Source organism: Mus musculus, chromosome X (assembly GCF_000001635.26).
Source record: "Mus musculus strain C57BL/6J chromosome X, GRCm38.p6 C57BL/6J".
Lineage (NCBI taxonomy): Eukaryota > Metazoa > Chordata > Mammalia > Rodentia > Muridae > Mus > Mus musculus.
Genome location: NC_000086.7, coordinates 145,582,565 through 145,607,061, shown reverse-complemented (window position 1 = coordinate 145,607,061; position 24,497 = coordinate 145,582,565). Strand labels below are relative to the sequence as shown.

At 38.1% G+C, this 24,497-nt stretch overlaps 1 pseudogene; it reads left to right on the top strand.

Annotated features, from left to right (window-relative positions):
- Gm5644 (predicted gene 5644) lies at positions 4,736-5,361 on the top strand (annotated as a pseudogene).

Here is a 24,497-nt window from a genome sequence, read left to right as displayed (position 1 = left end):
GGAGGAGCTAGAGAAAGTACCCAAGGAGCTGAAAGTGTTTGCAGCCTCCTTGGAGGAACAACAATATGAACTAACAGTACCACCAGAGCTCCCAGGGAATAAACCACCAACCAAAGAGTACACATGGTGGGACTCATGGCTCCAGCTACATATGCAGCAGAGGATGGCCTAGTCTGTAATCAGTGGGAGGAGAGGCCCTTGGTCCTTTAAAGGCTTAATGCCCCAGTGTAGAAGAATGCCAGGTCCAGGAAGTGGGAGTGGGTAGGTTGGTGAGGAGGGGCAGGGAGAGGGGATAAGGGGAGGGAGTTTTCTGAAGGAGACCAGGAAAGGGGATAACATTTGAAATGTAAATAAAGAAAATATCAAAGAAAAGAAAAGAAAAGAAAAGAAAAGAAAAGAAAAGAAAAGAAAAGAAAAGAAAAGAAAAGAAGCGAAGCGAAGCGAAGCGAAGCGAAGCGAAGCGAAGCGAAGCGAAGCGAAGCGAAGCGAAGCGAAGAGAAGAGAAGAGAAGAGAAGAGAAGAGAAGAGAAGAGAAGAGAAGAGAAGAGAAGAGAAGAGAAGAGAAGAGAAGAGAAGAAGAAAAAAGAAAAAAGGAAAAAAGAAAAAACCTGGAAAAAAAAAGCTGTGTGTTTCCTAATAAATTTAAGCTTCAGATCTCCTTCATTTTTCCCCTTTTCCAATTAAATGACACCTGAGAATATTTATAAAATTTTCAGTGAAGCCAAAAGAATACAGTTCCTCAGAAAGATACGTCAACAAAATCACAAATAAATAATATTAATTTTAGTATTTCAAAAAATTTTGATAAGAAACTCAAGCATCCCGTTTGCTTTCATCACAATAAGTATTTCAATATTACAGTGACTTTTATATGCCTTGATGTTAGTAACATTTGGGTAAAATCTGTGTTCACTGGAGATGAAATAAAAAGACAACATTAATCAGAACAGAAAAAATCATTTTAGTATGTCCTTTCCCTCATTGCCTCTGCAGTTATAGTCTGTGTTAGTCACCTATTTCAGGGTTTTAAGCAAGTTATTTTAAGGTTAAATATTGACATCTGTAAATATCTCAGTTTTACTTTATGGGAAAAATACAGTTTAAAAAATCAAAGTTTCTATTTTTTATTTTATTTTAAATAAAGACTACCTGTTCATAAATAGACCTTGAGTACTACAGTACTCTCTTCAAAGATAAGGGTGCATCCTGTGCATGAGTCGGAGAGTTTGAAAACAGTAGTAGTGAGCATTAGCTGAAGCCAAGCATATTATGTGAAACATGTCAAAAGTTTTGAGATGGTATATGGAAAAAATATACCTATAATGACCATTGCAGCTCTTTGAAAAATATCATGTTACAATCAAGAACTTGAGTCTTTTTCAAATAAAAAATACTTGAAAGGCTAGGTTATGTAACTTAAATAATTTTGAAATACATCAGCACCATTACTATTCAGCTAACACTAAAATAAATTTAATAGTGATACAAGTTAAATTTGTCAAGGTTAAATGGATTTTTGAGAGATTTACTTATTTTCTTATTATAGAAGTTTTAAGTTTTGTGATTATAATGTCAATACACCTTTTCCTGTCTTCCTTCTGAAGCATCCTATGCAAATGATTTGCCCTCTCAAATTTGTATACATATGCATATATATATGCATATATGTGTGTAAATATATATACATATATTGTGTGTATGGTATAATTATTATATATGTGTGTGTATGTATATATATTTTCATATGTACACATATATATGTTCCTAAATATATAAATACATCCTGCTTAGTCTGTATAAATTTGCTTGTGTATATGTCTTCAGGGATAAACATTTTGTATTGCATAATCAATTAGTGTGTTCATCTTTTAGTAAGATTATTTTACCCACTTTCAGCATTTCTTAGTTGTTTGTAAACCTTTGTCTAGAAGTGGGGATCTAGGAGCTTTCCCCTCCCACATTAACAGGTATATTAGTCTCTTTCTTGTTCAAGTCATGTTTAGCCAGTCATATTGCTATGATTTCATCAACGTAGCCTCTCTAACATTTCTAGGAAACACAATCTCATAACTAATGTTCTGTTCCTCTGGCTCTTATAATCAATCCATCCTGTCATTCAAAACCACCCCTGAGCCTTAGGTCCAGGAGTTCTGTTGTAGATATATGTTAGGACTAGGCCCCAAAACTCTGGATTTTAGTCGTTCTAGTTTTCTTATATTGTCTCCATATATTACAAAAAGTTGTTTTGATGACAGATAAGGACTACACTTATCTGTGGACATTAAAATAAATATTTAGTATGAAGTTAGGTGTTATATTGTTTTAGTAAAATGGCAGTTGTGAATCCTTGTCCCAGACCAATGATTTACATGTCTCAGGTAGTTGGATATTTCCAGTAGTAGGTATGATTCCACTTTCCTTGAGTAGGCCTTAAATCCAATTAGAGAACTATTAACTATCACCAAGGTATGTGTGTCACTACTGCACTTGTACATTAACTTGAGGTTATCATGCCATCCTGGCTGTTGCTATTTGTGATCCATAGTCATTGTAGCTGAGAAAGACTGTTGGTTGTTTCCCTCCTTTGAAAGCTTGCATTGCACCTTCTGCTAACCAAGGAAGCTAGTCCTCATCAAATCCAGCTCAAGATCTCTAGGTCCTGTTTCTGATATGTGTGTGTGTGTGTGTGTGTGTGTGTGTGTGTGTGTGTGTGTGTGTGTGGTGTGTGTGTGTTTGTGTGTGTGTATGTATTGTGTATGTATATGTATGTATATATGTGTGTGTGTATGTGTGTATATATGTGTGTGTATGTGTGTATGCACAGACTCATATGTATTAACTTATTTTTTGCTTATGTTTATAAAGCTGCATAAGTCTACATGCACTACGTGTATGGAAGTGCAGCAAAAACGCCAGAGAATATCAGATGCCCAGGTGGATGGGAGTTACTTGGTGTGACTATAAAGAATTAAACCTGGGTCCTGTACAAGAACAGTAAGTGTTCTTACCTGTTGAACCATGTCTCCAGGCCTTAAAAATTAATTATTTGAAAAAGCCTTATATTTTAAAAAAAAATAGAGCTGTGATTGACTGTATCCTAATGGGTAATAGGCTCAGCAACTCCACCAAGAACCTCCAAATAAGTAAACAACATGAAAGTACTAAGAGCTAGTAATATAGATTCTATAAGACTCTCTGTTTATGCTTGTTTCACTACCCATAGAATAGGAGCTAAATTTGACATACTCTTCCCTCTCTCTTAGGAAGAAAAAATATCTAATAGGGTAGTCTCAGTAGCAACAAACATAAGGGAAGAAAGAGACAGAGAGATCAGTGGGAAACAGTGGAAGGAGAACAAGCAGAGGCAAAGATCATTGATACTTCAAAGTACAGGAAAGGTGCCATGCACCAAGCACTTAGTGACATGGGCATGGAGACAGCAGTGATGAAAAAAAGAAAGAAAGCCTCACTGCGTGAGTGATTTGAGGACTTATGGCCAAAGGAGAAGCTAAGCCCCCACTAACAACTAAGATAATTGTGGAGTTAGAGTCATCAGAACAAAAGAACGTGAATGTGAATGTGGGTACTCTAGGTGCCTAAGGTGCCCCCAATGTTAGTGGTTTCTGAAGGCTTATTATGCAAAACAGTAAAATAGTTGACATGTATAAAGCCCCATATCAATCATATTCATAAAAATGCTTTATGAAGGCAGTGATGCTTAGAGTGTATTTTAGTACAATTTCTACTGTAAACAATCACTTTGTCTCTCTAACTCTTGAAGGCTAAAGCTTCAGATCTTTGGGGGGGAAATTGCAAACTTGAATCACTTAATGCCCACATCATGTAAGACAACTGAATGGTAATTCTACATAGAAAATCCACAAACTGTCAAATGTCCTTTGAAGTGGTGTTAATGAGTAAATATGCATGGTTCTTGGGCAGATTCTTGACTGACACATTAGAGACAGCACACTATAGTCTTTAAGCATAAAAGTTCTGGTGCCAGACAGTCTAGCTTAAAGTCCTGTCCCTGTCACTTGCTAATCTCTCCTTGGTGACATCATACTAAATAACAGCTTAGGTAAAAAAAAAAATCCCAAGAGTGATTTGGTTTATATATTTTTCATTATTTTTTGGTTAGCATAAAAATAATGTATTTCATTGTGATGTGTTCATACACATATTTGTACTTTGCTCATATGTGCTGTAGGTAAATTCTCAATTTGCATCTAAATTTCTTTTTTATTGAAAATAATTTATTATACAATATACTCTGATCATAAGTTTACCTCATTCATCTCCCAGAACCTTCCACCTTCCCATGTCCACACCCATCTAACTCCATGTCTTCTTTTTTTTAAAAAAGATTTATTTATTGAGTATATGTAAGTACACTATAGCTGTTTTAAGACACACCAGAAGAGGGCATCAGGTCTCATTACAGGTGGTTGTGAGCGACCATGTGGTTGCTAGGATTTGAACTCAGGACCTCTGGAAGAGCAGCCAGTACTCTTAACCGCTAAGCGATCTCTCCACTTCTTCTTTCCTCTCCCTCCCCCATCAGACAAGCAGAAAAACAAAGGAGAATTTAAAGGAAGAGAGAAAAGGCATGAGAAACAAATCCATATGGATAGACACACATGCACAGAAACAAGTCCCCTAAACAAACAAAATCAGAAGACCAGAAACATAAATATACCCAAACAAAGTAATATGAGACAAAAAGTCTACAAAGCTCTTCGGCAGTCCTCCTTCCCAACATGGCGCAGTCGATTAACATCACGGAGCTGAATCTGCCACAACTGGAAATGCTCAAGAACCAGCTGGACCAGGAAGTGGAGTTTTTGTCCACGTCCATTGCTCAGCTCAAGGTGGTCCAGACCAAGTGCGTGGAAGCCAAGCACTGTCTGAACGTGCTGAACAAGAGCAACGAGGGCAAAGAATTACTGGTCCCACTGACGAGTTCTACGTACATCCCCAGGAAGCTACACGATGTGGAGTATGAACTTATTGATGTGGGAACTGGCTACTACGTGGAGAAGACAGCTGAGGACGCCAAGGACTTCTTCAAAAGGAAGATAGACTTCCTCACCAAACAGATGGAGAAAATCCAGCCAGCGCTGCAGGAGAAGCATGCCATGAAACAGGCTGTCACGGAAATGATGAGCCAGAAGATTCAGCAGCTCACAGCCCTGGGGGCAGCGCAGGCCACGGCCAAGGCCTGAGAGTGCACTGCAGAAATGAAGCAGAGGGAGGAACCCTTCTTCAAGGGGCCTGGGACTTTTTCCAGCCATGGCCTCCTGGGAAAGTGGCCTGGGAAGAGAGGGTTTTGTGTTTAATGTTAATAAATGTGACCGCTGCACACACACACACACAAAAAAAGTCTACAAAATACCATTCGGCTTGTTTTGTGTTAGCCATTTACTGCTAGGCCCAGGGCCCGCCCTAAAATGTGGTTGGTATATCCAGTGAGACTCCATTGGAGAACACTAACATTTTATGTGCACGTGGTTGTCAATTAGAGATAGTGACTTGGTTAGGGATGGAAGCCTGTGTCTACATTCCCCCTGTAAGCACTTGGACCCCAGCTGACTTGGACCTGTGTAGGCTTTGTGCATTTTAGTACAGATGTGTGAGTTTATATGTGCGTCAGTCTTTTTGCATCTGGAAGACACACTGTTTCCTCTCTATCATCCGTCCCCTCTGGCTCTTCCCATCTTCCTGCCTCATCTTCCACTTAGTTTCCTGAGCACTGAGGGAAAGGGTTTGATGCAAATATTTCACAGAGGACTGACTGTTTCCAGGTCTCTGCCTCTCTGCACATTATGGTATCTCAATTTCTCCCTCTGTAAAAAATAATTAACAAATATTTCCTAGTTTATGTTGGGGCTTAGACTCTGACAGACACAAGGTTAATATAGTGCCCAGGATACAGGAAATACTAAATGTGAGCAATGTTAGCATTATATGTGGACATGGCATTATATATCACATGGACTAGTCTTTAGGTCTCCTCATTCTAGTGCTCACTTTGAACTTCCTTCATCTCTTTGTTTTTCTGCTTCATGATTCCCTGATCTGCAGCAGCCCATTCTACTATTTCCAGTCTAGCAGTTCCTTTCCCAATGTGTTACCTTTGTCTCGAAAGTAATATTAATGATGGGTTAGGGTTATCAGTCTCTTCTTTCAGACAATGAAGCCAAAGTTCACTCCATTAAGAAAACATTGCCTTGTGGAAATGTTTTCCAGACTTGCTTCTGACTCAGCATCCAGTAATAAGCCTTGGAGTTAAACAGTAAGCAGTAATTTCATTCTTGCCTCCGGGTAGTACTTCTTCTTCTCCTCCTCCATCTGCCACATTGCAAGCCACAGAAGTCAAAGTGACAACATCTAGAGACCCAAATGATTATGTCCCTATGCATTCTATATTTTTGTTAGGACTTGGGAGAGACTTTTCAGATTCATCATAAGCAAGTTCATGCTTATATATTTAGTAACCTAAAGGAAAATAATAACAACTTGAAATAGATTACTTGAAGAAGAGTGTGAATGTAAAGGGAATCAAAAACAAAACAAAAATAAGAGGAAGAAGGAGAATCTGATGATCAAAGGATGCTTTTAAACATGGCTTTACAGTTTTCTTCCTGTGTTCATTGAAAAAAAATGACAGAAAATATCCACAAGCATGTCCCCATAATATCTTTCACAAGAGGGCACTGGTACACAGAGTAATGTGAGGAGGGACCAAATGTGGCTAAAAGCTGTACAAAAATGGGATGCCCAAACTGTTTGGAACTAGCCATGGAACCCTTCTTTTCCTGTGTTTCACGTCATCTGTTCTCCTGAGTGTGCTCTTGGGCATACAGAGAAGCTCCAAGTAGAAAATGAAGCCAAAAATAATATAAATACTGCAATATCAAAGAAAGCCAGCTCAATGTTATAGCACAGAAGTGAAACCCCATCACTCTGGAGGGTGAGGCAATAGGATCATGAGTTGGAAGACACTGTGAGCTGTAGAGTCTATATTCAAAACAGCAAAAAGAAATCAAGGAGACAGAAAGCCAGGCACATTAAACTATTTTGTGTGATGGCTGATAGTGTGAAACAGTCTTCCAAACCCTTCCTTAGCTTTCTGTTCTTATATTAGACAATAGTTGTGCTGTCAACAAATATAACCCATCCATGACTTTTTACTACTCAATCTGTTTGTGGTCCTTTCTGAAAATTTTAAAACATCTCCAGCTAACCAATCTGTAAAAAGTAAAAATAAGAAATAATAGTGGTTGCTTTCTTAACTTTTCTCATTCCATAGAATAGAAGGCCACTGGAGAGACCATCAATCAGGTCCAAGAGATACGCTAAGCTGAATGTCAACTTTAACTAAAACCAACCCTATTCTCTTTTTTTAAATTTATTTATTTATTTTTCCGAGACAGGGTTTCTCTATATAGCCCTGACTGTCCTGGAACTCACTTTATAGACCAGGCTGGCCTCGAACTCAGAAATCCACCTGCCTCTGCCTCCCGAGTGCTGGGATTAAAGTCGTGTGCCACCACGCCCGGCTTGGATTTTTTAATTGAACATTTTCTTTATTTACATTTCAAATGTTGTCCCCTATCCAGGTCTCCCTTCTGGAAACCTCCTATCCCATCCGCCACCCACTTCCTCTATGAGAGTGCTCCTCCACTCACCCACCCACTTCTGTCTTCCTGCCCTGGCATTCCCCTACATGTACCTTGGAACACCCTCAGGACCAAGGGCCTCTCCTCCCACTGATGTCCAACAAGACCCTCTTCTGCCACGTATGTGGCCAGAGCCATGGGTCCCTCCAATGTGTATTCTTTGGTCTGTCTCCCAGGAGCTCCAGGGGGTGTGGCCAGTTGACACTGTTGCTCCCTCTATGGGGCTGCAAACCCCCTCAGCTCCTTCAGTCCCTTCTCCAACTCCTCCACTGGGGACCCTATGCTCAGTCCAAAGGTTTGCTGTGAGCATCTGTCAGGCTCTGGCACAGCCTCTCAAGAGACTGCCATATCAGGCTTCAGTGAGCAAGCACTTCCCAGCATCCAGAATATTCTTAAATGGGGAAATTAAAAAATGTAGTTCTGTGAAGCTGCAAATGCTCCTCCCAAAGTGGAGGGAATGTGGAGGCATCGAAACAAGCACAAGTATCTTTCTGATGAATTAGTTTAGAAGAACAGTTTTAAATGGGAAGGAAGGATTAGCCACTACAGAACATCTATATAACTAAATATAAATAACATTTTACAAGGTGGTACCCACATGAGGATTGTTGACTTGCAGAACCCTAGGTAGTTATATGCATCCAGGGATTGCACAGTAAAGCAAAAGGTACTGTTTTTATTGTTTCTGCAGTGGAATAAAAGTATAAATAACAATGAGCACAATAATTATCGTTTTGCAGAGTGTTTTTCTGTACATAATTTTACTTTGATCTGTATGAGAACTTTTATTACTATTTTTGTGATGTTGGAGATAGAAAATCAGGTAAGTTCTTCATCCTATATCCAAAGACAATACATCGTTTATTTCATTTATTTTAAATTTAATTAATTTATCTATTTTGAGTTTTTGAGTGACAAAGTCTCTCCCTTTCTCTGTCTCTGTATCTATCTCTATTACAGACACAAACACACACACACACACGAAACTTCTAAACTGATATATGGATTATTAAAATCTGTGTAATTTTTCATTTATGTATAGTTATTGTACTCACATGTACATGTTTGTGTGTATGTAGGAACACATGCTCATATATGTATCTGTAGAGTCTAGAGGTCAACTTCAAGATGTTTTCCTCAACTTTTAGATTTATTTATTTATATTTTATGAGTTAGGGTCCTTCCCCTGCATGTCTATATGTGCACTATTCATATACCTGGTTCCAGCAAAGGTTAGCAGAAGGAATCAGAGTACTTGAAACTGGAGCTACAGACTATTATGGGCTGCTGTGTGTGTGCTAAAAATGGAACCCAGGTCCTCTGCAAGAGTAGCAAGTGTTTTTGTTTTGATCAGGCTCTCTCCAGAACCCTGCTTTGTTGGGTGTTTTTTTAACCACTGTGTTTTCTATAGGTTTTTCATAGTAAGTCATTACTATTGTGCTCTCATCTAGTCTACTGTGTCTTGTGGCTTTGATATTAGTTCTATGCTGAGTATCTTTTCACACTGCTCCAGTAGAAGGGGAAGAAGTGCTTCATTATTGCTGTTTGATAGGACAAGTCCAGGCTTTGCATGTGTTCTCTATTGGCATGTGAGAAGTTTTCACTACCTGTCAGTAATTATGTCTTTGAACCCTACTTCGCCTTCTATGACACCACTTTGTCAAGGAGGTAGGAAAACCTTGCTACAACCTGGTGAGGACAGACTCCCCATTTGTCCTCTGCTACTGTAGCCAGTAGCAGCAATACAGTGGTATTTATGCAAAACCTTGCTACAACATGGTGAGGACAGACTTCACTCTCCCCATTTGTCCTCTGCTACTGTAGCCAGTAGCAGCAATACAGTGTAGAACCACTATCCTATAAAACTTTTCTGCTTGGCTTGGCTTTCCCTTTGCTATTCCTTTGGATAAACCAAGCTTTCATTATTACTCTTTCTGTCTGCATCCATTTGTGTTGCTTCTTCCATTCCAAATGGAGAATGTATGTGGAGAAAGGAGCAAACAAACACCACACACAAGTAATTCAACATCATGTGACTTAGATTATTGAATCCAGTAAATATGCCTGTAGTATACTTCTCTGAGTTCGTTTGACGTATAAATACAGAACTTTTAAAATTCTTAGCAGTGCAAATGGGCAAAAGGATACACTGTTCATTGTCTTACAGGAGAACTCTAAGTACTAACACTTAAAAATGAAAGAGTTTGGCTGGACATTAGGGTACATGCCTGTAATCCAATACTTGGGAAGTAAAAATAGAAGGACCAGGAGTTCCTGGTCATTTTTGGCTACATAAGGAGTTAAAACTACATAAAATGTTCTCCCTAAAGATGAAAAGAAAAAGAAAAAGAAAAAGAAAAAGAAAAAGAAAAGGAAAAAGAAAAAGAGGAGAGGAGAGGAGAGGAGAGGAGAGGAGAGGAGAGGAGAGGAGAGGAGAGGAGAGGAGAGGAGAGGAGAGGAAAGGAGGAAAGGAAAGGAAAGGAAAGGAGAGGAGAGGAGAGGAGAGGAGAGGAGAGGAGAGGAGAGGAGAGGAGAGGAGAGGAGAGGAGAGGAGGAAAGGAAAGGAAAGGAAAGGAAAGGAAAGGAAAGGAAAGGTTAATTGAATGGTAAGTTTGCTAAAACAATCATTAATTAGCCTGGTAAGACAGACATCTTGTTCTCACTTGTAGGTTTAACTTTCCCTGCTTGTTTGCAAGATTAAAAAAACTAGCAAATGCATAATGAAAAAGTAACGTTTTAGAGTTGAGATGGCAATTGGTAAAGTACTTGTCACATAAGCATGAGAATTTAAGTTCAAATTCCTAGAACACATAGGGTCAAGCTCAGGAGTCCATGTGTTTGACCTCAGTGTTCCTATGGTAAAATGGGAAATTAGACAACTGAGTCTTCACAGACAAGCTAGTGACAAAAAAGAATGGATCCTTGAAACAAACATAGTGGAAGATAAGAACAAACATTCAAGATTAACCTCTGGCCTCCATGCCTGTTTGTTATATATATGTGCCCACAAGAACACATACAAACACACACCATGTATACATACACATATACCATAGAAATATACATATGTGCCAGATATTCTAAAAATATTTCCCTAATTACAGTAAAAGTTATATGTAAGGTAGTGGTATCCATGTTGCATTAAAGTTCAATAAAAATCTAAAAATCTAAATATATATCAGCAGAAGATTTATCACATAGATTTTGGCACATTCCTAAATGACACCTTGCCAATGTGCACAATGACAGGTAACTGACTGGCAAAATACTGAAACTCTCCAGCAACTTAAGATTTATGAATCTGAAAATGGACTTTCAGACCATATGCAACCAATGTAATTGATTGATATTCTGACTTGTTGGGACACAGGTATAACAAGTAATAAATATTTTACATATACTCTGTCCATGTATTTCATGATATACTATGTACCTATTAAAACAAATGACAGTATAGTAGGTTGCACAAATAAAGAAAAAAAGGTCATGAAAACACACATATATGTGTGTGTGTGTTATTATATATAAATTTTTTCTTTACTACTGCTGAATGCATTTGCATCAACATATGTGATTCTGCATCTGAAGTCCTGCAAATGAAAGGTTTGAACAAAAGGCTTACATATAAACATGGAGATGGCAGTAGGAGAGAAATGTCAGCAGAAGTTGTTTAAGTTGGAATGAAGATGGAGAGGTGATAATTAGCTTAGCAGGGTAGACAGTATTAAAACTGGGGAGAAGCCAACAAAGGCAAGACAGCTCATACTACAGAACTAGAAAAAGGCTTAGGATTTTGATCTATCAAGAATCTTGATGGGGACTGGAGAGATGGTGCAGAGGTTAAGAGCACTGACTGTTCTTCCAGAGGTCCTGAGTTCAATTCCCAGCAACCACATGGTGGCTCACAACTATCTGTAATGGGATCTGATGCCCTCTTCTGGTGTGTCTGAAAATATCTACAGTATACTCACATATATAAAATAAATAATTAAAAGAAAGAATCTTTACAGACAGGCATATGATTAAAACTAAAGTCAAATATACCAAATGGCAGCTACAATACAGTACATTGCCTCTTATCCTGAGTTCATACATACACTCCATAAATTATTTCCATTTACTGGTGCACAAATTAATAAAAACTGATGGTATCATTTTTCTGAAAAGGTTTATGTGGATAGTAACTTGTGTGATGTGATTGTTGAACAAGATCTACCCCCTATCCAGAAATACTCATATGATCTAATGCTAACACACAAGAGACTGTCACTGTTTGAAAGGGCTAAAATTATTAGGAACTGTGGCTTTGTTGGAGGAAATGTGTCACTGCAGGTGGGCTTTGAGGGTTCAAAAGCCCATGCCAATCCCAGTGTCTCTCTCTTGGTCTGAGGTTCAAGAAGTAAGTTCAAGAAGTAGCTCTCAGCTACTGTTCCAAGGCCATGCATGTCACCATGATCCCTGCCATGATTATATTGGACTAAACTTCTGAGACTCAATTAAATTACTTTCCTTTATAATAATTGCTGTGGTCATGGTGTCTCTTCACAGCAATAAAACACTGACCAAGACAGGTGAGTTTCTACTCTAAACATGAGAGTATAAAATCTGTAGAGATACTTTCTTGTGCACCCTGTAAAAGCATTCACCTGTCAGTAAAGAGCTGATTGGCCTATAGGTAACTAAGCAAGAGAGAGTAAGTGGGACATCCAGCAGAAAGACTCTGTGAAAGAGTCATGCAAAGAAAGATTCGTCACCAACACTTGGAGGAATTTGGACACATGAAACTGAAGAGAGGTAACTAATCAGCCACATGGTAGACGTAAATAATATAAATTAAGAGGTAGTTGGGGAGCAAGTCTAAGCCAAGGCCATAAGCAAGCCTCTGTGTCGTTACTCAGTTACTAAAGTAGACATAAAAAAGATCCAAATGGTTACAATATTCTGTGTATCAAAAGGTTCAATTTGTATACACTTTCTGCATGAACCCCAGAATCCCGACAGACTGGCCTGTAATTCCTGATATGTAATTAGACTACATTTTTTTTCTGTAGAACATAAACTATTAAGTAGGAAAGTATTAATATATTTGTGCTTAATTTTTACAAGGTAGTCTATCTTAGAGTTCTACTGCTATGAAAAATGCTGATTGAAAAGACACCCTGACCAAGGCAACTCTTATAAAGGCAAACATTTCATTGGGGCTGTCTTGTAGTTACAGAAGTTTTGTGCATTATCATCATGGAGGGAAGCAGTGTTCATGAGGCTAGAGGATAGACATGAGACTAGAGGAGGCAAGAGTTCTACAGCCAGGAGGAGACCTGGATGTATTTTACAGTAGACAAAGCTTGAGCATCTATGACCTGAAAGCCCTGCCTTGACAGTGACCCACTTCCTCTAACAAGACCACACCTTCTCCAATAAGGCCATACCTCCTAAGAGTACCACCCCTTATTGTCAAGCATTCAAATGCAAAAATCTATGGGAGCCTTTCCTATTCAAACCACCACAGTGTCAAAAATACACTAGGGAAAAGAGCCTATTTGACAAATGTGCTGAAAAAATTGGAAGTCTATCTGTAGAAGAATAAAGTTAAATCTATATCTCTCATACACACACATACACACACATACACACACACACACACACAAATTCAAAGTGGATCAAAACCTGAATTTAAAATCAGAAATGCTGAAACTATTAGAAGTAAACTTAGGAAAGAAACATTAATACATGGATATAAGTAAGAATTATCTGAACAGGAATCCAATAACATGAGAAATAGTATCCCGGAGGAAGGAAACCATCTGAAGTTTAAAATCTCATGCAGGAAATACCATGCAGTAAGAGAAAATATCAGAAGGGTAAGCAGATAATCATTATCATTACCAGCAGTAATTCAGGTAAGGGGGAAAGATCTAGAATACATAAAGAATAACAAGAGATAACATTGTAAAAGATATATTTATTTATGTGTATGAATACACTGTAGCTCTCTTCAGACACACCAGAAGAATAAAGTTATTCTTTATTAAGCTCTTAACCATTATTTCTCCAGTCCAAAATAATTTTATAATTTATTTATTAAATATATATAACTACATCGTCTTCATGCACAACAGAAGAGGGTATTGGATCCAATTATAGACAGTTGTGAGTCACCATGTGGTTTCTGGGAATTGAACTCTGAACCTCTGGAAGAACAGCCAGTGCTCTGAACCACTGAGCCATTTCTCCAGTCCAAGAAATAATATTTTTAAAACATAAAATTATCAAGTCAGTAAAAGGACTCTAAAAGGAGAAAGGTAAGTGTCTTATAAGTACTTTAAACTACGTTTGACTTTCGCAGATAAATGTAATAAGGCATACTAAACTTAATAGATTCTATCATGCCTTAGTTAGAGTAGCTATGATCAAAAATCCTATTAAGAATACAGGCAAAGACGAAATCCATACTCACTGCAGGCAGAAGTGTCAATGAGTATAAAGATTATGGAAATGAATATGGAGGTTTCTCAAAGAAAAATTAAATAGAACTACTCTATGATCCAACTATAGCATTTCTGGGTGTATAGCCAAAGAAATTAATTCCTTACCACAGAGAAACTAGTATATCCATATTTATTGCTAATAATAGCAGGAAAACAGAAACAGCCTAGATATCCAGCATTATATCAATGGATATAGAAAATGTCATACCTGAGCAAAATTTAATATTATTAAACCAAAAAGAAAAATGAGTAACAAGAAAATTAATAGAGCTCAAACATGGTGGTGAGTGCCTTCATCCCCAGCATTCAGTATACAGAAGTGAAAGGATCCCTGTTAGTTCAAAGCCAGCCTAATCTACATAAAGAGTTCTAGGCCAACCATACCTATGTAGTGATATTTGTGTCACACACAATGACCTCCCAAATAAAGAATATTTTATGGAAATGGAAAGTATTCTATTAAACTCAACAATCCACAATGAGAAAGACAAAAACCACATGTTTTTTCTCTTATGCAGGTCCTAGTATACAGTGTTTATATGTATGCATATAATTGCAAGTGGGTGTAGATTAGGCCACAATAGAGGACAAGTAGATGTTGGGAAAACTGAAAGAGGCACTAGAACACATAAGATATGAAAGGAGAAAAGTGTGGGTAGAAGGGTTCAAAAGTGTGTCCAAAGAGTAGGGGAGAAGATGTGAAGAGGAGAATAATTTTGTTTGAAAAATACAATGATTTAACATAATGCTGTATACACTCACTTAAAAGTATTTAAAGGAAAAGAGATAAATATAGTGCCATTTTGAAGAATGAATAAAAAACTGAGTTTCCGGGGCTGGTGAGATGGCTCAGTGGGTAAGAGAACCCGACTGCTCTTCCAAAGGTCCAGAGTTCAAATTCCAGCAACCACATGGTGGCTCACAACCATCTGTAATGAGATCTGACTCCCTCTTCTGGAGTGTCTGAAGACAGCTACAGTGTATATTACATATAATAAATAAATAAATATTTAAAAAAACTGAGTTTCCACCTTCTCAATGTCTTTAAAGTTCATTAGAATAAAGAAAAATAGGCACAAAATTTTTAAACAGTATCTTAGTGTCTCATTGTAAACTACAGATGTGCCATCAAGAGTGAGAAAACAGGAGCTGGAGAGATGGCTCAGAGGTTAAGAGCATGACTACTCTTCCAGAGGTCCTGAGTTCAAATCCCAGCAACTACCTTGTGGCTCCTAACTATCTGTAATGGGATCCAATGCCCTTTTCTAGCATGCATGAAAATTATATATATATATATATATATATATATATATATATATATATACATATATATATATATGATTGTAAAATTATTGAACTGGAGAGATAGCTTAGCAAATAAGAGTGCTGACTGCTCTTCCAGAGGCCTTGAGTTAACTTCCCAGCAACCACATGGCAGATTACAACCATGGGATCTGATGCCCTCACATACATAAAATAAATAAATCTTTTTTTAATTATTTATTAAAATAGTGAGAAACTAATGAGGAGAAAAGAAAACAATTGGAGCGAAGAGAACTGCTGAGATATTCAGTTCATGTAATGGTGGGAAGACTTCAATATTTTCACCTTTCTGAGAGATGAACACAGTGAACAACTGGCTACAAAACCAGAATGACTTTTGGAAAACAAGGAAATATTTTTGGAAACAAAAAATAATATAAAAATACAAGTAATAACATGTCAAAACATCCTAAATCTCCTAGAACTTGAAATGGTTAATGAATCATGCTATAAAATGTTCCCCCATTTTAAAATCTAGCATGTTCAGAATTAAAGCCCAGAGAAAGGCTGATGAAATGTCTGGAAAATAATATAATATTATTACAGTGTAATAGAGAAAGGATAATGTGCATTCAAGTCATTTATATTGGTACAAAATATTAACAACAAAAAAGAATGGAAGCCTGATGAAATAGCTGACTCAGCAAGTAGAGGGTGTGTCCAAACCTGTGTCAAGGAAATACATGGTGACAATGGCTGACTCCTACAAGATGTACTCTGATCTCCATACATACATGCACACACACACACACACACGAATGTAAAGAGCAAATAAAAGATCAATTTGAGTATCAATTTAAGATTTTCAACATCTGGATATTAATATTTACAGAGAGACTATAGAAATAAAAAAAAAGGATATTATCCAAGGACATGAATTTCCCTCCTGGGAGAATGTGCCAAGTGTCAAGTGCAATAATAAAAATAGATCACACTGGAACACACAGTAGTGAAATCTTAGAACACCAAGGGCTACAAGTGAAAACATTGACCCAAGGCAGCACTCAGCCAGCACTTTCAGAATTTAAGGACAAATTATCTCCGAAGTAGTAGTTTCTACCAAGGCAAATATAAGGTAAGGATTTCATAGTATTTTCAGATATGAAAGAGTTCAGTTAACATTGTTCTGTCTCAGGTAGCCATACACAGTATGTTCACAAGGTTGTGTAATCAAGATAATGAATACTCAAAAAGGGAGAGCGGAGAATATTGAGTTTTCAGGAATTTCTCAATGAAGCCATGAAATCTGTACTAGGCTTCATCGCAGGCAAACACTATTTTCAAGAAAACACTCAGCACTAAGGATTGGATTGGATTGTCACAATTAGAGTAAGGCATCCAAAAATTTTCAAGAAAACTTTCTTACAGAAGTTGTAAAGGGATGAAGATGTTCTAGAACTATACTTCAACCACCCTCATAGAGGATATTCTAAGAAAATAAGAATGCTATTGCTGGGTAAATAGTGGAATCGCAGCCAGGCTGTCAAAACTACAAGTCTAGGGCAAGGATGGATTTGCAGAAAACTAGGTATCCATGATTACTATATATTTTCTTACCCTTCCTGTCCTCAGGTGACCATGTCATCAAGCTACTTTTTTGCCAGGCCATCGTGTTCCATCACTTATGGCAGACCTGCCCTCCACTTACCAGTACCAAAGTCTGCAGATCCATAAAGGACCTTAATTAATATCAACTCTTACTCTTTCCAGTACTTCCATGTGAATTATTAGATGGCTGATAAGTAGATGTGTTCTGAGAATCTCCTAAAAAGAATATTTTGACACAAGTCCCTTCCGGTCGGTGCCAGCACCGGGTCACTTGAGCACAGAGATGGCGGACACCCCCAAGGTCCCCAGAGGACTCTCCACAGGATCTTAGGACCTATGGTGAGTGGAACACAACTTCTGTTCCAATCCAATCCCATGGGACCTGAGAAAGCATTAATTAGGGAACAGGAAAACCCAGCCTGACCAGGGTCACAAGTCCCTTCTGGTTGGTGCCAGCACTGGGTCACCTTGGACACGGAGTCATTAGACACCCCCAAGGTCCCTAGAGGAGTCTCCAAGCTCTGGTGAGTGGAACACAAGTTCTGCCAGGAGGCAGGTTCAAACACCAGATACCTGGGTACCTTCCCTGCAAGAGGAAAGCTTGCCTGCTAAGAGTGCTCTGACCACTGAAACTCAGGAGAGAGCTAGTCTCCTAGATCTGCTGATCGAGGCTAACATAATCACCTGAGGAACAAGCTTTAACCAGAGACAACTATGACAAATAACTCCAGAGATTACCAGATGGCGAAAGGCAAACTTAAGAATCTAACTAACAGAAACCAAGAGCACTCACCATCTTCAGAACCCAAAACTCCCACCTCACCCAGTCCTGGGCACCACAACACACCCAAAAAGCTAGACCCGGATTTAAAAGCATATCTCATGATAATGGTAGAGGACATCAAGAAGGACTTTAATAACTCACATAAAGAAAAACAGGAGAACACTACTAAAGAGTTACAAGTCCTTAAAGAAAAACAGGAAAACACATCCAAACAGGTGATGGAAATGAACAAAACCATACTAGATCAAAAAAGGGAAGTAGACACAATAAAGAAAACCCAAAGTGAGGCAACGTTGGAAATAGAAAACCTAGGAAAGAAATCTGGAAACATAGATGCGAGCATCATCAACAGAATACAAGAGATGGAAGAGAGAATCTCAGGTGCAGAAGACTCAATAAACAACATGGGCACAACAAACAAAGAAAATGCAAAATGCAAAAAGATCCTAACTAAAAACATCCAGAAAATCCAGGACACAATGAGAAGACCAAACCTACGGATAATAGGAGTAGATGAGAATGAAGATTTCCAACTTAAAGGACCAACAAACATCTTCAACAAAATAATAAAAGAAAACTTCCTAAACCTAAAGAAAGAGATGCCCATGAACATACAAGAAGCCTACAGAACTGAAAATGGACTGGACCAGAAAAGAAATTCCTCCCAACACATAATAATCAGAACAACAAATGCACTAAATAAAGATAGAATATTAAAAGCAGTAAGGGAAAAGGTCAAGTAACATATAAAGGCAGGCCTATCAAAATTACACCAGACTTTTCACCAGAGACTATGAAAGCCAGAAGATCCTGGATAGATGCTATATAGACACTAAGAGAACACAAATGCCAGCCCAGGCTACTATACCCAGCCAAACTCTCAATTACCATAGGTGCAGAAACCAAAGTATTCCACGACAAAACCAAATTCACACGTTATCTTTCCATGAATCCAGCCCTTCAAAGGATAATAACAGAAAAGAAAAAACAATACAAAGACAGGAACCATGCCCTAGAAAAAGCAAGAAAGTAATCCTTCAACAAATCAAAAAGAAGACAGCCACAAGAACAGAATGTCAACTCTAACAACAAAAATAATAGGAAGCAACAATTAATTTTCCTTAATATCTCTTAATACCAATGGAATCAATTCCCCAATAAAAAGACATAGACTAACAGAATGGCAACACAAAAAGGACCCAACGTTTTGCAGCTTACAGGAAACTGGTCTCAGGGAAGAGGACAGACACTACCTCAGAGTGAAAGGCTGGAAAACAATTTTCCAAGCAAATGGCCTGAAGAAACAAGCTGGAGTAGCCATTCTAATATCTAATAAAATCGACTTTCAACCCAAAGTTATCAAAAAAAGACAAGGAGGGACACTTCACACTCATCAAAGGCAAAATCCTCCAAGAGGAACTCTCAATTCTGAATATCTATTCTCCAAATACAAGGACAGCCACATTCATTAAAGAAAATTTAGTAAAGCTCAAAGCACACATTTCACCTCACACAAAAATAGTGGGAGACTTTAACACACCACTTTCACACTGGACAGATCGTGGAAACAGAAAATAAACAGGGACACAGTGAAACTAACAGAAGTTATGAAACAAATGGATTTAACAGATATTTACAGAACATTTTATTCTAAAACAAAAGGATATACATTCTTCTCAGCACCTCATGGTACCTTCTCCAAAATTGACCATATAATTGGTCACAAAACAGGCCTCAACATATACAAAAAATATTGAAATTGTCCCATGCATCCTATCAGATCACCATGGACTAAGGCTGATCTTCAATAACAACATAAATAATAGAAAGCCAACATTCACGTGGAAACTGAACAACACTCTTCTCAATGATACCTTGGTCAAGGAAGGAATAAAGAAAGAAATTAAAGACTTTTTAGAGTTTAATGAAAATAAATCCACAACATACCCAAACTTATGGGACACAATGAAAGCATTTCTAAGAGGAAAACTCATAGCTCTGAGTGCCTCCAAAAAGAATCTAGAGAGAGCACACACTAGCAGCTTGACAACACACCTAAAAGCTCTAAAACAAAAGGAAGCAAATTCACCCAAGAGGAGTAGACAGCAGGAAATAATCAAACTCAGGGATGAAATCAACCTAGTGGAAACAAGAAGAAATATTCAAAGAATCAACCAAATGAGGAGCTGGTACTTTGAGAAAATCAACAAGATAGATTAACCCTTAGCCAGACTCACTAGAGGGCACAGGGACAGCATCCTAACTAACAAAATCAGAAATGAAAAGGGAGACATAACAACAGATCCTGAAGAAATCCAAAACACCATCAGATCCTTCTACAAAGGGCTATACTCAACAAAACTAGAAAACCTAGATGAAATGGACAAATTTCTTGACAGATACCAGGTACCAAAGTTAAATCAGGATCACGTTAATGATCTAAACAGTCCCATATCCCCTAAAGATATAGAAGCAGTCATTAATAGTCTCCCAACCAAAAAAAGCCCAGGATCAGATAGGTTTAGTGCAGAGTTCTATCAGACCTTCAAAGAAGATCTAATTCCAGTTCTGCACAAACTATTCCACAAAATAGAAGCAGAGGGTACTCTACCCAACTCATTCTATGAAGCCACAATTACTCTGATACCTAAACTAGAGAAAGATACAACAAAGATAGAGAACTTCAGACCAATTTCCCTTATGAATATTGATGCAAAAATACTCAATAAAATTCTAGCTAACCGAATCCAAGAACACATTAAAACAATCATCCATCTTGACCAAGTAGGTTTTACTCCAAGGATGCAGGGATGGTTTAATACACGGAAATCCATCAATGTAATCCATTATGTAAACAAACTCAAAGACAAAAACCACATGATCATCTCGTTAGATGTGGAGAAAGCATTTGACAAAATCCAACACCCATTCATGATAAAAGTCTTGGAAAGATCAGGAATTCAAGGCCCATACCTAAACATGATAAAAGCAATCTACAGCAAACCAGTAGCCAACATCAAAGTAAATGGTGAGAAGCTGGAAGCAATCCCACTAAAATCAGGGACTAGACAAGGCTGCCCTTTCTCCCTACCTATTCCACATTGTACTTGAAGTCCTAGCCAGAGCATTTCGACAACAAAAGGAGATCAAGGGGATACAAATTGGAAAGGAAGAAGTCAAAATATCACTTTTTGCAGATGATATGATACTATATATAAGTGACTCTAAAAATTCCACCAGAGAACTCCTAAACCTGATAAACAGCTTCAATGAAGTAGCTGGATATAAAATTAACTCAAACAAGTCAATGGCCTTTCTGTACACAAAGAATAAACAGGCTGAGAAAGAAATTAGGGAAACAACACCCTTCTCAATAGTCACAAATAATATAAAATACCTTGGCATGACTCTAAGTAAGGAAGTGAAAGATCTGTATGATAAGAACTTCAAGTCTCTGAAGAAAGAAATTAAAGAAGATCTCAGAAGATGGAAAGATCTCCCATGCTCATGGATTGCAGGATCAATATAGTAAAAATGACTATCTTGCCAAAAGCAATCTACAGATTCAATGCAATCCCCATCAAAATTCCTGACTCAATTCTTCAAGGAATTGGAAAGGGCAATCTGCAAATTCATCTGGAATAACAAAAAATCTAGGATAGCAAAAACTCTTCTCAAGGATAAAAGAACCTCTGGTGGAATCACCATGCCTGAACTAAAGCTGTACTACAGAGCAATTGTGATAAAAACTGCATGGTACTTGTATAGCAACAGACAAGTAGACCAATGGAATAAAATTGAAGACCCAGAAATGAACCCACACACCTATGATCACTTGATCTTTAATAAGGGAGCTAAAACCATCCAGTGGGAAAAAAGACAGCATTTTCAACAAATGGTGCTGGCACAACTGGCAGTTATCATGTAGAAGAATGCAAATTGATCCATTCCTGTCTCCTTGTGCTAAGGTCAAATCTAAGTGGATTAAGGAACTCCACATAAAACCAGAGATGCTGAAACTTATAGAGGGCAAAGTGGGGAAAAGCCTTGAAGATATGGGCACAGGGGAAAATTTTCTTAATAGAACAACAATGGCTTGTGCTGTAAGATCAAGAATCGACAAATGGGACATAATAAAATTGCAAAGCATCTGTAAGGCAAAAGACACTTTCAACAAGACAAAAAGGCCACCAACAGATTAGGAAAGGATCTTTACCTATCCTAATTCAGATAGGGGACTAATATCCAATATATATAAAGAACTCAAGAAGATGGACTCCAGAAAATCAAATAACCCCATTAAAAATGGGGCTCAGAGCTGAACAAAGAATTCTCACCTGAGGAATACCAAATGGCTGAGAAGCACCTGAAAAAATGTTCAGCATCCTTAATCATCAGAGAAATGCAAATCAAAACAACCCTGAGATTCCATCTCAGAGCAGTCAGAATGGCTAAGATCAAAAATTCAGATGACAGCAGATGCTGGTAGGATGTGGAGAAAGGGGAACACTCCTCCATTGTTGGTGGGATTGGAAGCTTGTACAACCACTCTGGAAATTAGTCTGGGTGTTCCTCAGGAAATTGGACATAGTACTACCAGAGGATCCTGCAATACCTCTCCTGGGCATATATCCAGAAGATGTTCCAACTGGTAATAAGGACACATGCTCCACTATGTTCATAGCAGCCTCATTTGTAATAGCCAGAAGCTGGAAAGAACCCAGATGCCCCTCAACAAAGGAATGGATACAGAAAATGTGGTACATTTACACAATGGAGTACTACTCAGCTATTAAAAAGAATGAATTTATGAAATTCCTAGGCAAATGGATGAACCTGGAGGGCATCATCCTGAGTGAGGTAACCCAATCACAAAAGAACTCACATGATATGTACTCACTGATAAGTGGATATTAGCCCAGAAACTTAGAATACCCAAGATATAAGATACAGTTTGTGAAACACATGAAACTCAAGAAGAACGAAGACCAAAGTGTGGACACTTTGCCTCTTCTTAGAATTGGGAACAAAACACCCATGGAAGGAATTACAGAGACAAAGTTTGGAGCTGAGACAAAAGGATGGACCATCTAGAGACTGCCACATCTGGGGATCCATCCCATAATCAGCCTCCAAATGCTGACACCATTGCATACACTCGCAAGATTTTGCTTAAAGGACCCAGATATAGCTGTCTCTTGTAAGACTATGCTGGGGCCTAGCAAACACAAAAGTAGATGCTCACAGTCAGCTATTGGATGGATCACAGGGCCCCCAATGGAGGAGCTAGAGAAAGTACCCAAGGAGCTAAAGGGATCTGCAGCCCTATAGGTGAAACAACAATATGAACTAACCAGTACCCCCCGGAGCTCATGTCTCTAGCTGCATATGTGTCAAAAGATGGCCTAGTGGGCCATCAGTGGAAAGAGAGGCCCATTGGTTGTGCAATCTTTATATGCCTCAGGACAGGGGAATGCCAGGGCCAAGAAGTGGGAGTGCGTGCGTAGGGGAGTAGGGGGGGAGACAGTATGGGGGACATTTGGGATAGCATTGGAAATGTAAATGAGGAAAATACCTAATAAAACAAATTTAAAAAATAGAATATTTTTCGGGGCCAGTCTTCAAGCCTTGCAATATACACAGTCACCTGTTTTACTTGTAAGCAAAACTACTGAAAAACTGGCATCTGAAACTCTATCAGTGTCTTTTCCTACAGACTAGCTATTCACATAGTGATAGTGAGTCATAAATTCTACATCCAAATAAATGAAAAAATTAGCAAAAATAATCATAATTTAAAATCTGTTGTGGTTACTATGACTCAGTATATAAGAATATAAAAATAATTTCAAAAGCTTCTGGCAAACTAATGGTTAATGAATCCTGCTATGAAACACATCCCCAATTTTAAATCTAGCATGTTCAGAATTAAAGCCCCAAGTAAAGTTGATGAAGCTTCTGGAAAATAAATATAATATTAATACAGTGGAATAGAGACAAAAATAATGTTAATTCAAGTCATTTATATTAGTAATTGAAATCACATTAAAACATGAGGGCCAATGTCACTAGCAGTAGAATCTTGACCAGAATAACCCTTGAGTCACTTCAGGTCATTCTGAGCAAACACACTGGACAATTCCATAACTTTGAAATCTAAGAAAAGTGATAGGGGACTGAAGGATTTCAGTAAACACTGCAAGTACATAGCTCATGTTTAATGGTATCAAATTCACATTGTGAACTTTAGCACAAATCTCACAGTAACTTGGAGGTGGGTAGTATTCTAATTCTGGGAGTAGGGTTTACCAAAGTATTCTGGACACTGCACCTAAATCGTATGTAAGCAGTCATCTAAAGTCTAAAGTAGGGCATATAACAGAATATAAAAATAAGTGCATTCCAATGCATAAGGTAAGGATATTATTTTGGTACTCAGTAATGCACAATGAAGCCAGGAACTCATTTTGGTATGCTGAGTAGAGTGGCAAGAGCCCAGTACTGAATGCCACATTCTCTGAGGGGCAGGAGGCAATGATGCCATGACATTCCGCAAATGTTCTTTCACACGGTCAAAATATTTCTGACAGTCACTCATCCCAAATCTTCCTGTGCATAACAGTATCAGCTGGTGTGTCACTCATAGTGACAGGAAGGGAGAGAGGGAAAGGA